Here is a 13280-nt window from a genome sequence, read left to right on the forward strand (position 1 = left end):
GGCCAGGAAAACGGAGACCTATGAACTGTGCACACACCATGCGACAAAGACACCAGGAGAATTCCCAGGAGCCACCTGGGATTGACTCACCACTTGGCGATCCTCTGGGATGTGGAAGGAGCTTTCAGGATGACTCAGGAGTGGCAGGTTCCCTCAAGGCCCAGACAGGCGAGGAAGGCAAAGTGAAAGTAATAGGAAAAGGCGGCTGGGGCCTCTGCCTTACAGTCTTCAAGGGGCAGGCATGTGTTAATCGCCCAGGCCCAGGCCAGATGATATCAGTCGGCCTGGTCTCCAGCCTAGAGGAGAAAGAAAAGAGGAACCTTCGCCCGTTCGGACAGCAGTTACTAAGGCGCAGTGAGCAGTGGGGCCTTTGGAACACACAAGAGTGTAACCCTGGGCAGAATTCCTCAGTCACTTCCACATCTACTTGCCTGTTCACAGAGGGTTACAGAAAAAGAAAGGGAGAGGGTGGGGCAAAGACCCCCAGTAAGGTCTCCGTACAGGTCACCAAAACGTCCTATCTGTGCACAAGGGTCAGAAAGAGAATTTTCCAGCATAGCAAGGTGAAGAGAAAGAGGAGTTTATTGAGATAAAAAGACACTGCTGGCACAGCAGGATGGCTTCCTGATAAGCAGGGAGAGCCAACCCCAAAGAGAAAGAGGAGTTTGTTAAGATAAGATACAGCTAGCTAGCTCTTCCTGATAATCAGGGAGAGAAGTGGTCTTACCGTACGCATGCTGGGTGGTTAGAGTGTATCTTGCCCCTATAGGGGGAGGTGAGGAATAATCCACATCACTTTCCTAGTAGGGGGTAGGAAGGAGTAGGCCAGGTGGCTCAAGCTGGGTAAAGGGCATTACAACAAGATGAGGAGGGTGATGACAGGGGTCTGGTAATCCTTGTCTTGGCCAGAGGCTTTGAGTTCTACCTACTTGAAGAGGCCCTGAAGTCCACAGTGTGTTCAAATGGAAAGTGGATAACATCTCATTAAGTTGTTATAAATAGGATTCATGACATTGGGGAACTGGACAAAATGGCTTCTAAATTTATCCCAAAACTGAGCCTTTCTTTGCTCAAAAAGGACACTCCCCCCTTCTCAATTTGGCATACAATTAATATTGTACCAGAATGTTAATGGGCTATAAAATTCCAAAGCTGAGAACAACAAGCCATATGCATCTCTGCTTTCTAAAGAAGAGTTACCAGGGGTTCCTGCTGTGATGAAATGGGATCAGTGGTGTCTCTGCAGCACTTGGGAGGCAGGTTTGATCCCTTGTAGCACAGTGGGTGGATCCACACTGTCTTCTCTAATATGTCTTTTCTTTCTTTCTTTCTCTCTCTCTCTCTCTCTTCTCTTTCTTTCTTTTTGCTGCAGCCATGGCATGTGGAAGTTCCCAAGCCAGGGTCTGAACCCATGACCTGAGCCACTGCAGTGACAACATTGGATCCTTAACCCACTGGACCACAAGGGAACTCCTATAACATGTTTTGTTGTTGTTGTTTTTTGGTTTGGGTTTTTTTTTTTTTTTTTTTTTTTTTTTTTTTGCTTTTTAGGGCTGCACCCATGGCATATGCAGGTTCCCAGGCTAGGGGTTGAATCAGAGCTACAGCTGCCAGCCTACACCACAGCCACAGAAACCTCAGTCCAAGCTGAGTCTGTGACCTACACCACAGCTCATGGAAACGCCAAATCCTTAACCCACTGAGCAAGGCCAGGAATCGAACCTGCAACATCATGGTTCCTAGCCAGATTCATTTCTGCTGTGCCACGACAGGAATTTCCCATAACATGTTTTAAGATTCTGAATGAATTATCATGCTGTATGAGCTCCTGTTGCTTCTACTATTTGTAGTTTTGCAGGGATGTCCTGGGAGATGTAAGAGGCACACAGGACTGGTTAATTACACTAGGCACCTTGGATTATTCCCTTTTTTCCACATTAGTTTAGGTGATCTCTAAACCTAAGTTGCACCTTTTTCATAATCTTTCAAATCATATTATCAAGCAGAACATGCAATAAAAGGAACATAGATTTTGGAGTCACCCTCTTGCTTGCAAATTCCAGGCCAGTCGCTTAGTGCCTGGTGATTTTGACAGGTTTCTTAATTTCTTTGATCCTTGATTTTCTCATCTGGAAAACAGGGATAATAAAATCTAGTTCTCAAGGTTGTTGTAAGAGATAAGATGGGAACGTGTTGAATAAATGTTATTTTCTTTCCCTATAGCATCTTCATTATGTAACAGTGAGCGGTAATTTGTATTACAGGGATCACTAACTACTAGCAGTCACCTTCTTTTAACTGCAATGTTCCTAAACTAAGTAATACTATGTATGTAAGTCATTCACAGGAATGTAATGTTCTCAAAGTCATCAAAAGCTCCCTCAAGAATCGGGGAATTGAGGAGTTCCCATCGTGGCACAGCAGAAACGAATCCGACTGGGAACCATGAGGTTTAGGACTCGATCCCTGGCCTCACTCAGTGGGTTAAGGATCCGTCTTGCCGTGAGCTGTGGCATAGGTCGCAGACACAGCTTGGATCTGGCATTGCTGTGGCGGTGACGTAGGCTGGTGGCTACAGCTCCAATTCGACCCCTAGCCTGGGAACCTCCATATGCCTTGGGTGCAGCCCTAAAAAGACAAAAGGAAAAAAAAAGAATCAGGGAATTGAGACTATGAGCTAGTCAGCCAAGGGAATGGAAATCAAAATTTGTCACTTGGAACCAACTGGGTAGACAGAAAACTCAGTAGATTGTGGAGAAAAGCAGAAATATCATGGAAGGGAATCCAAATAGCTCCACAGAAAGCCACCTCAGTTCCTAAAAACTTTCTAAGTTCCAGTTCTCCCACAAGGCCCACCTGTACCATATTCCCCATTCTTGGAATACTGTGACATGTTTCCTTTCCAAGTATCTTCCAATCCTTCTAATGTTAAGAGGAAATGTTCAGTGAGGTGTCACCAGGGTTTTTTGTTTTGGGGGGGTTTTATTTGGGGGAGGGTTGGCTACATGCGGAAGTTCCTGGGTCAGGGATCAAAACACAGGGACCTGAGCCACTGCAGCGACACCTGATCCTTAATGTACTGAGCCGCAAGAGAACTCCCACACACTGGATTTTAAAAAACGGTATGAAAAAATGTAAACTATCTCATTATTTTTATATTGATTACATGTTGAAATGATAGTATTTCAGATTAATCTCGCCTGTTTACTTTCTTCAATGTTGGTATTATGAATTTTTAAACCATACACTTACTTCGTTATGTTTCTATTGGAAAGTGCTGTTTTACTGTTTGCTTTTTTTTTTCTTTTGGCCCCACCCAAGGCATGCAGGAATTCCCAAGCCATGAATAAAACCCGAGCAACACAGTAACCAGAGCCACTGTAGTAATAACCCTGGATCCTGAACCTGCTGTGGCACAAAGGAACTCCTCCACTGCATTCTTACGTCTGATGTTGCTAAAGAAAATCAGATGCCAACTTGATTTATTCTTTTCTCAGAAATCTGCTTTTTCTATCCGATAACATTAAGAATGTTCTTTTATTTTTTATTTATTTATTTTTGTCTTTTTGTATTTTTAGGGCCACACTTGTGGCATATGGAAGTGCCCAGGCTAGGGGTTGAACAGGAGCTGTAACTGCAGGCCTATGCTACAGCCATAGCAACTCAGGATCCAAGCCGCGTCTTTGACCTACACTACAGCACAAGGCAACACCAGATCCTAAAGCCACTGGGCGAGGCCAGGGATGGAACCCACATCCTCATGGATACTAGTTGGGTTCTTCAACCACTGAGCCACAACGAGAACTCTGAGAATGTTCTTTTATTTTTGATGCTCTGAAATGTCATTATTAAAAGACTTTGTTGGAGTTCCCTTCATGGCTCAGTGGAAACGAATCTGACTAGTATCCGTAGGGACACAGGTTCAATCCCTGGCTTTGCTCAGTGGGTTAAGGATCCAGCATTGCCATGAGCTGTGGTGTAGGTCACAGACACGGCTCAGACCCCAAGTCGATGTGGCTGTGGCATAGACCAGCGGCTACGGCTCCAATTTGACCCCTAGCCTGGGAACCTCCATGTGCCTCGGGTGCGGCTCTAAAAAGCCAAAAAAAAAAGACTTTGTACAGGCTTTTTCTTATTTAGTTTGTTCAGCAACTGTCTTCAAGTCCCTAAATCACAAATAAAATTCAAGTTGTTTTTCTTTAGAAAAAATAAAATTCTCTAAAATTTACATAAAGGAGAAAAGTCCATGAATAGCTTTGATAACTCTAAAAAGGAAAAGAAGATGGGGGAGAAGAGGCTGGCTCTACCAGATGTTAAGACATATTGCAAGGCCGTGATAAGTGAGTATTAGTGCAAACAGACAAAAGGAACAAACTACAGAACTCTAAAAAGGACCCATTTGGGAGTTCCCATTGTGGCTCAGTGGTTAGGGAATCCGACTAGGATCCATGAGGTTGCAGGTTCCATCCCTGGCCTTGCTCAGTGGGTTAAGGATCCAGCGTTGCCGTGAGCTGTGGTGTAGGTTGCAGACAAGGCTCGGATCCCGCGTCGCTGTGGCTGTGGTGTAGGCCGGCAGGTACAGCTCCGATTAGACCCCTAGCCTGGGAATCTCCATATGCCGTGGGTGCAGCCCTAAAAAGACAAAAAAAAAAAAAAAAAAGCATAAGAAGGACCTATTTACAACAGGAATTTGTTCTATAATAAAGAAACATTAAAAATTAATGCCGAAAGAAGAGATCATTTTTTCAGGTGGAATTGGAAAAATACCACTGGATTGCTACCTAACATCATCTGAAAAGGTAAATACCAGAGGAGCTGAGGATCTAACATGGAAGCAAAACTAAAAGCCAACTGAATAAAATGTAGCATGGACCCTGTGACCTGGAGACAGGGAAGAATTATAAACATCAAAAGAACAAACTGCACAGGAAAACAAACAAGAATTTTTATTAGATCAAAATTATTTCCCTCCATGAAAGATATCACATAAGCAAAGTTAATAGGTGACAGAACAGAAGGAGGCATTTGCAATGCCCAGAATGTCTAGGGGATTAATATCTAGAGTATACAAGGGCTCTAGGGCCGCCTTTCTTTTCAGCCAGTCTCAGCACTGCTTTTGTTCCCATCCAGTGACAAGGCGACCAGTCCAGCTCCAGACTGTGCGTCTTCACACAACGGCACCCAAACACAAGAAGCAGCTGCTCCTCGTGTATCTCTTGGTATTGCAGAGAAATACGCACAGGAGTCTCCTAGCAGAACTCCTCCCACAGATGAGGACTGGATGACACATCCATGCTCCAGCTGCAAGCGGGGCTGGAAGAGCAACTGTTCAGCCTCTATGGTGGGAGGTAGTCTGGCCAGCAGGGAAGAAGGGTTAGAGAATGGCAGTTGCAGGATTAACAAAACACGATGACATTTCTGCCCTCCATTTTCTCCACCTTCTCCTGTCTCTCCTTATCGGACTGATGTTAGCCCTTGACTTACCCCCCATCTTTCATTCTTCTACTTTCTTTTCCAGCTGCCTTCTGTGAGAATTTCCCCATCCAATCTTCCGACACACTATTCACTCTTCCATATATTCACTCTGCCATTCAACCCACCTATTATTTCATTTCAAAAATTATGTTTTTCAGGAGTTCCCATTGTGGCTCAGCGGTAATGACCCTGACTAGGATCCATGAGTATGACGGTTTGATCCATGGCCTTGCTCACTGGGTTAAGGATCTGGCGTTGCCGTGAGCTCTGGTGTAGGTCGCAGACATGGCTCAGATCCTCCATTGCTGTGGCTGTGGTGTAGGCCGGCAGCTGCAGCTCTGATTCGACCCCTAACCTGGGAACTTCCATATGTCATGGGTGCTGCCCTTAAAAAAAAAAAAAAAAGTTTTTCATTTTTAAGCTATCCAATTTAGTTCACTTTTGTAATACCTGTTCATGCTTCACGGATGCAACATCCTTGCACCTCTCCGATGATATTAATTACACTTATTTTAAAACTTCATTCCAGTTCTATTAGCTATGTTTCCTCAAGTAAAGTTCTTCTTTTACTCTGTTTTAATGTGCTGCTCAGGTATCTGGGGATTATTTACCACAGATCCAGTTTTTCCACCAAAATGCCTACTAGATTGAAATCTCTACTTCAGCAGCTGAGTCAGGGGTGTAGTTGAGGGAGGCACAGATTGATTAATGAAACGGATGCTCTAATGTGGTTTTCAGTGAGATTGGAAGATGGGTAGAAGGAGCCTCAGCAGCTAGTTTTTCAGGCTTCAGCGTTCCTCAGTTCTCCCTGCTGTTGCCAGCCACTTGAGACACTGTCACATCGCTGAGGCACTGCTACCACCTGGAGATAATGGTTGCAGCTACATGACTTACAGAAAAGGATGGAACAGGGTGTAGGGAGAAGAGGCCTGGAGGCTGTGCCTGTATCACCCAGCCCATTGCCAGGCTTCTTCCTTCTCTGCTCCCAGCTTGCACCTTGTCCCATCTGAAGATGGAGCTCCCTTTTCTTGTGGCACTACTGTATGTTAGATTTCCACCTGCACACTGGACTGCCATCACCCCCTTCAACTCGATCCCTTCTAATTTTAGTCAGGAATTGCTCACAATCTTGGAGAATTCCTCTTGTTTCAGAGCACATCTATGGATACATTAAACACAAGTTTTTCCATATCATTTGCTGAGTTTGGGGGAAAGGACTGAAACTGCAGGATGTGCTCAGTCCACCACCTTGGACCCAAAACTCTTTTCAGAAAATTCAAGTAAATATTATGTTTAAAATCAACATTATAATGAGAAAAATAATGTGTGTGTGTGTGTGTATATATATATATATATATATATATATATAAAAAACTGGGTCATTTGCTGTACAGCAGAAATTGACAGAACATTGTAAATCAACTATAATGAAAAGTTTTAAATCATTATAATATTTCACTTATATATTCCTTTTTCACTCTGTTCATTCAGCCATCCATCTGTCCCTTCTATTTATATACACTCAAAGCAGGGAGATGTCTGGTATCTGAAATGCTTTCAACTTAATATTAATATAGCTATTTCTGGGTGGTGGGATTTACAGTGATTCACTTTCTATTTTTCACCTGTGTTACTTTTTGGGTTAAATTTCTATTCCTATTCTATGACTACTTTTATTTTGTGAATTTTGCCTATTTTCTCTTGCATTGCTAAGTAGGAGAATAGGGAAACAACAGATATCTGTTCAGATTTCACTCATTCACCATACTGCGAGTGACCTTTTTTTGGTCTTTTTTAGGGCTGCACCCGTGGCCTATGGAGGTTCCCAGGCTAGGGGTCAAATTGGAGCTGTAGCTGCCGACCTACGCCACAGCCACAGTAACGCCAGACCCAAGCTGCACCTGTGACCTACACCACAGCTCACGGCAACACCGGATCCTTAACCCACCGAGCGAGGTCAGGGATCAAACCGGCGTTCTCATGGATGCTAGTCAGATTCACTTCCGCTGAGCCACGAGGGAACTCTTAAGAGTGACTTCTTCATGAAATTATGATTTGGATTACTGAAAAATTTGTTCTCAGTTTTTTCTCAATTAAACATTTAAGATAAATCTGCATTATTAACATATGCTACTTTGTTCTTAAGTCTAGACATTCAATAACACGGTAAATCAAGCTCTGGTTTGTAATGTTTGCCAATTTCCATGTTGTGAATAACTCACACCATAGCTAATGTCAAACTGCTAACACAGTATCACTAAACATGGAATTAGAAAGCATTGCCAGTAGCCCACCATTCTTTTTCCATTATACAGGTCCAGTAGGTACAAATAATTTTAAGACTGTAGCTAATAAACCTTAGTAGAATAAGTATAAAGGGGGGGGGGGAGTTCCCGTCGTGGCGCAGTGGTTAACGAATCCGACTAGGAACCATGAGGTCGCGGGTTCGGTCCCTGCCCTTGCTCAGTGGGTTAACGATCCGGCGTTGCCGTGAGCTGCGGTGTAGGTTGCAGACGCGGCTCGGATCCCGCGTTGCTGTGGCTCTGGCGTAGGCCGGTGGCTACAGCTCCGATTCAACCCCTAGCCTGGGAACCTCCATATGCCGCGGAAGCGGCCCAAGAGATAGCAACAACAACAACAACAACAACAAAAGACAAAAGACAAAAAAAATAAAAAATAAAGTGGGGGGGGGGTGATTCACTTTTTTTGACTTTATAATCAATATGTATCATTTTTTACAAATAAATCCATCCTTAAAAGCATATTAAGGTTAGTTGTGTTTGACTGTTGAGATTACAGGGTTCTTTTTGTTTTTTTGTTTTTTTTTTTGCTTTTTAGGGCCAAACCCACAGCATACGGGGTTGAATCAGAGCTACTGCTGCCAGTCATAGCCACAGCCACAGCAACACAGGATCCGAGCTGAGTCTGTGACCTACACCACAGCTCACGGCAATGCCAGATCCTTAACCCACTGAGCGAGGCCAGGGATCAAACCTGCAACCTCATGGTTACTAGTCAGATTCATTTCTGCTGCGCCACAACAGGAACTCCTACAGGTCATTTTAAATTGTGTCTTTAGTTCTACATTTTCCAATTTCAGCAGTGTACTTATATTTTTGCTATAACCGTAAGGAAAAACTAGAAGATGATTAATCCAAAATTAACTTTAAGATGATTACTCCAAAATTGGGAATCACCAGTTCAACGGTACTATTCAATATACTAGGAGAGTTGAAGAGTATTGCTACTTTCAAATAGGAATGGGAGTTCCCGTCGTGGCGCAGTGGTTAACAAATCCGACTAGGAACCATGAGGTTGCGGGTTCGGTCCCTGCCCTTGCTCAGTGGGTTAACGATCCGGCGTTGCCGTGAGCTGTGGTGTAGACTGCAGACGCGGCTCGGATCCTGCGTTGCTGTGGCTCTGGCGTAGGCCGGTGGCTGCAGCTCCGATTCAACCCCTAGCCTGGGAACCTCCATATGCCGCGTGAGCGGCCCAAGAAATAGCAACAACAACAACAAAAAAACAACAACAGAAAAAAGACAAAAAAAAAAAAAAAATCAAATAGGAATGGTTCAAGTCTTCATTTTCTGGTTTAGGTGACACAATGGAATTAAATTATGTACACATAGAAAACACCCATATCAAAGCCTTCACAGTTGAGCTGTAAGTGCAGTTAAGTCACTCTTCTAAACGTCCTTTCCCTGTGAAAACCAAATGCAAGAGGGAATCCAGAAGGAACTGGTCCAAATAATCAACAATTGATGAATGGGTAAATAAAATGTAGTCTATCTACACAGTGGAATATTATTCAGCACAGTGGAATATTATCAATTATGAAAGAATTGATATGTGCTGTAACATGGATGAACCCTGAAAACATTACACTAAGGGAAATAAACCTGGCACAAAAGACCACATATTGTAAGATTCCCTTTATATGGAATGTCTAGAGAAGGCAAATGTATAGACACAGAAAGTAGATTGTTGCCTAAGGCCGAGGATGCTGGAGAAAATTGGGGAGTTACTGCCAACAGGCACAAGATTTCTTTTTGGAATGATGAAAATGTTCTAAAATTGACTGTGGTGATAGGTGCACAACTCTGTAAATCCATTTAATTTTACAGTTAAATGAGTCAGTTGTATGGTATGTGAATTATATCTCAATAACGTTGTTGGTTTTGTTTTTGTTTCGTTTTGTTTTTTCTTTTAAGAAGGAACTGGTTGCTTACACATCTGCCTCTGTGAGACATTCTCAGACTTTTCCTTGGGCCTCTGAAATTATACTTTGTACTAGCTTGTTTGGAAACCCAGCCTATGCAAGAACCGGAGCATTACTAGCCTCACAACCATACATCAAGGGCTTTGTGGTGTCTACAACTCGCTCCATTTGTTTTTCCTCTACTCAGTAGAAGTGAAATTACCAAAAATAAGGCTCACAAGTCAGAACAGGATTCAAAGTGCTAGTGTTATTGTAGCTGGAGGTTAGCAATGAAGTGGCATTATGTTCTGCCTATCGATTTTAGGAGCTCCTTACCAGGAGGGAACTTATCAAGTAACTGACCGTTAAACTTTCACATATATTACTTTACTTTATTCTTAAATCAACCTTCAGTGGCAGGTACTATAGATCTGTGTTTTACAGATGAGGACACGAGGCTCGTTTAGAGAAGCTAAAGAGCTTGCCAAGAACCCACAATTAGGAAGTTGTGGAGTCAGTAGAAAGCACCAGGGAATTATCCAAAGATCAAGGAGAATGAGAAGACAGAAACTTACCTCACCTGTGGACAACTCCAACAGACATAGCCACTCAGACGTCACCCTTCACTGCCTGTGTTCTAGGCAGGCATTTTGATGCACAGGCATTTGGTAGCTTTATCTTCTCTGGAAGTCTCCATTTTCCCTTAATTCTTCAATTTTTCCTGAACTTTCTTTTTTTTTTTTTTTTGCCTTTTGGCCTTTTTGCCTTTTTAGGGCCACACCCATGGCATATGGAGGTTCCCAGGCTAGGGGTCTAATCGGAACTACTGCCCGCCTACACCACAGCCACAGCAACGCCAGATCCAAGCCACATGTGCAACCTACACCGCAGCTCACAGCAATGTCAGATCCTTAACCTACTGAGTGAGGCCAGGGATGGAATCCGAAACCTCCCATGGTTCCTAGTCAGATTTGTTTCCGCTGCGCCACGATGGGAACTCCTTCCTGAACTTATTATTACCTGGCTTTGTCTCAAGAGTATTTCGCTGTCACTTTCTAAAGAATCTTCTAAGCCAAATAAATGTGCTACCTTTGCCTGATGGTCTGCTGCCAGCTAGTAAGTTCTAAGACCTCTTCCCCGCCTCTGCTTCTCAGGACCTAATGAACATTTCTTCAAGATGGAGCAACACAAAACCACCAGCATATGATTATATCTGTAAAGTCTAGTCAGGTTTTTTTATATATCAGGGAGGGTCTTTCAAGCCCACATCAATTTTTAGGAATTATAGAGGGCATGTTATTTTTTATAGATGAGAGGCTACTGTTTCAGTCAGTTTTAGCCAACTTTACTAACTCCTATCCCCCAACACACACACACACACACACACACACACACACGAAACATAGAGTTGCAAGGTTTCATCCTGCACAATGCTTCTGATCAGCCTGTGTTTTACCATTGTCTTTGCCACAGTAACAAGACCTATGTAACAGAGGCCTCTTCTCAGGTAACATTGGGACTTGCATCCAGGTCTTCTGACGTCTAGCCCAAGTACAATTTGCATTAGGCCACACTGCAGCTTTTGTACATGATTCTGACATATTACATGCAAAATCTGAAAGAGCTGCGTGATTACGAGACAAATAAGCACTCTGCTTTAAGGTGGTAAATCAGAAGCTACATTTTTAGAATGCTTCTAGTCTCACTTGGCTAATTCAATAATACAGATATCTGCCAAAATGATAAACAAGAATTTTGTGCTGTCAGAATGAATTTTCCTGGAAGAAACTGTTTATTGACAAGGTGGCAGCATTTTCTTTAAGTAATGTATAAAGTAAATGTATTTATCATTTGAGTGGCTAGTAACAGCTTTTCCTGACATCACACAGCTTCTCTTTGTTACTCAGATGTAAAGGACAGATAATTCCTCATAAATCTGGGTTTTCGATTCCATCTAGTGTCTATAAATTTCCCTTTTCAAACCATCTCCTTAGAATCCTTAGCAGAGAGCAAAAAAACAGAAATCCTATGCCATTAGATTATAGCCTTCGAATCAGTGGAAGGTAAAAAGTACTCTCTAGATGTTATTCCATTTAATCTTCCCCCACAACCGGATGGAAATAGATATTATATAACAAAAAAAAAAAAAAACGCATTGCTATAAAAGATCAGAGCTAGTATTCAAATTGAGGTATTTCTAACCTAAGAAGTCATGTTCTTGTTGCAACACTATAATTTAAGCAGCAGACACATTCATGTAACAATACATCACAACTGCAACATAATTTTTCATACAGAAGTATAAATAAAGTGCTCCCCGCAGCTCATGGTTGCTTTCATTTAATATAAAGAGAAAGGATTTTCATTAGCTAGTAGAAACACTGGAGCAGACTTCAGGAGAAGACAGCAACTAAGCGAAGCCTTTGAGGATGGATAAAATGCCAACAGGTCCTGAAAATACAGCCATCAAGTAAATTTACCACACAGTTCACAAGGAATGTCTCTCCATAGTCTTGCCATGCTCCTGAAAATCCCTCGAGATTCTGTCCATTCTATCTTAAATGTTCCCTGAGCCCCACCCTAAACCAAACTTTCCTTTGTAATTTTTTTCAGGACACCTGGGGTTATCTTTGTTTATTAGTCCTGAGGCATAAGACTTCAACAGTACTCCGCATTCTACTCCTCCTATGCATTGATTATTTGCATCCACCTAACATTGCCTAATCTTGGCTTATATTTCACAAGATTTCTTTCAAAACCCTTATGAATACACTCTGTTCTCTATTCCTCCTCAATAGCAATTCCTAGTCTAAAAGCTATAAGCATAGAAATAAGGACATGTTCATTTAAGTTTAATATCAACAGGGGGATAAAGAGATCTCATAATGAAACTGAAAAACAGAATGCAGTAGTTCCCATCATGGCTCATCGGTATCAAGTCCGACTAGGATCCGTGAGGATGCGTGTTTGATCCCTGGCCTCACTCAGTGGTTAAGGATCTGGCACTGCCGTGAGCTGTGGTGTAGTCGAGACAGCTCAGATCCTGAGTGACTATGGCTGTGGTGTAGGCTGGCAGCTGCAGCTCCAATTTGACCCCTAGCCTGGGAAATTCCATATGCCACAAGTGCAGCCCTAAAACAGCAAGCAAAACAAAACGGAATGCAATGTTTACCTTTCCTTTGATGATTAAATGTTAACAACACCCAATTTCAATAATATATACAGTAACAGGAGTTCCCATTGTGGCGCAGCGGAAATGAATCTGACTAGGAACCATGGGAGGTTGCGGATTCCATCCCTGGCCTCGCTCAGAGGGTTAAGGATCCGGCGTAGCGTGAGCTGGGTGTAGGTCGCAGACGCAGCTCAGATCTGGCGTTGCTGTGGCTGTGGCGTAGGCCAGCAGCTACACTCCGATTTGACCCCTAGCCTGGGAACCTCCATATGCCGCAGGTGCGGCCCCAAAATGACAAAAATAAATAAATAAATAAATAAATAACTTACACAATAACATTTTCATGAAAATTTCCTTAGATTAACAAGGGTAAAATGTTAGAAGTGAAGTCATCTTTAATGATTTACATACCTTTGAGTTGCAAATAAAATGTGC

Source organism: Sus scrofa, chromosome 12 (genome assembly GCF_000003025.6).
Source record: "Sus scrofa isolate TJ Tabasco breed Duroc chromosome 12, Sscrofa11.1, whole genome shotgun sequence".
Lineage (NCBI taxonomy): Eukaryota > Metazoa > Chordata > Mammalia > Artiodactyla > Suidae > Sus > Sus scrofa.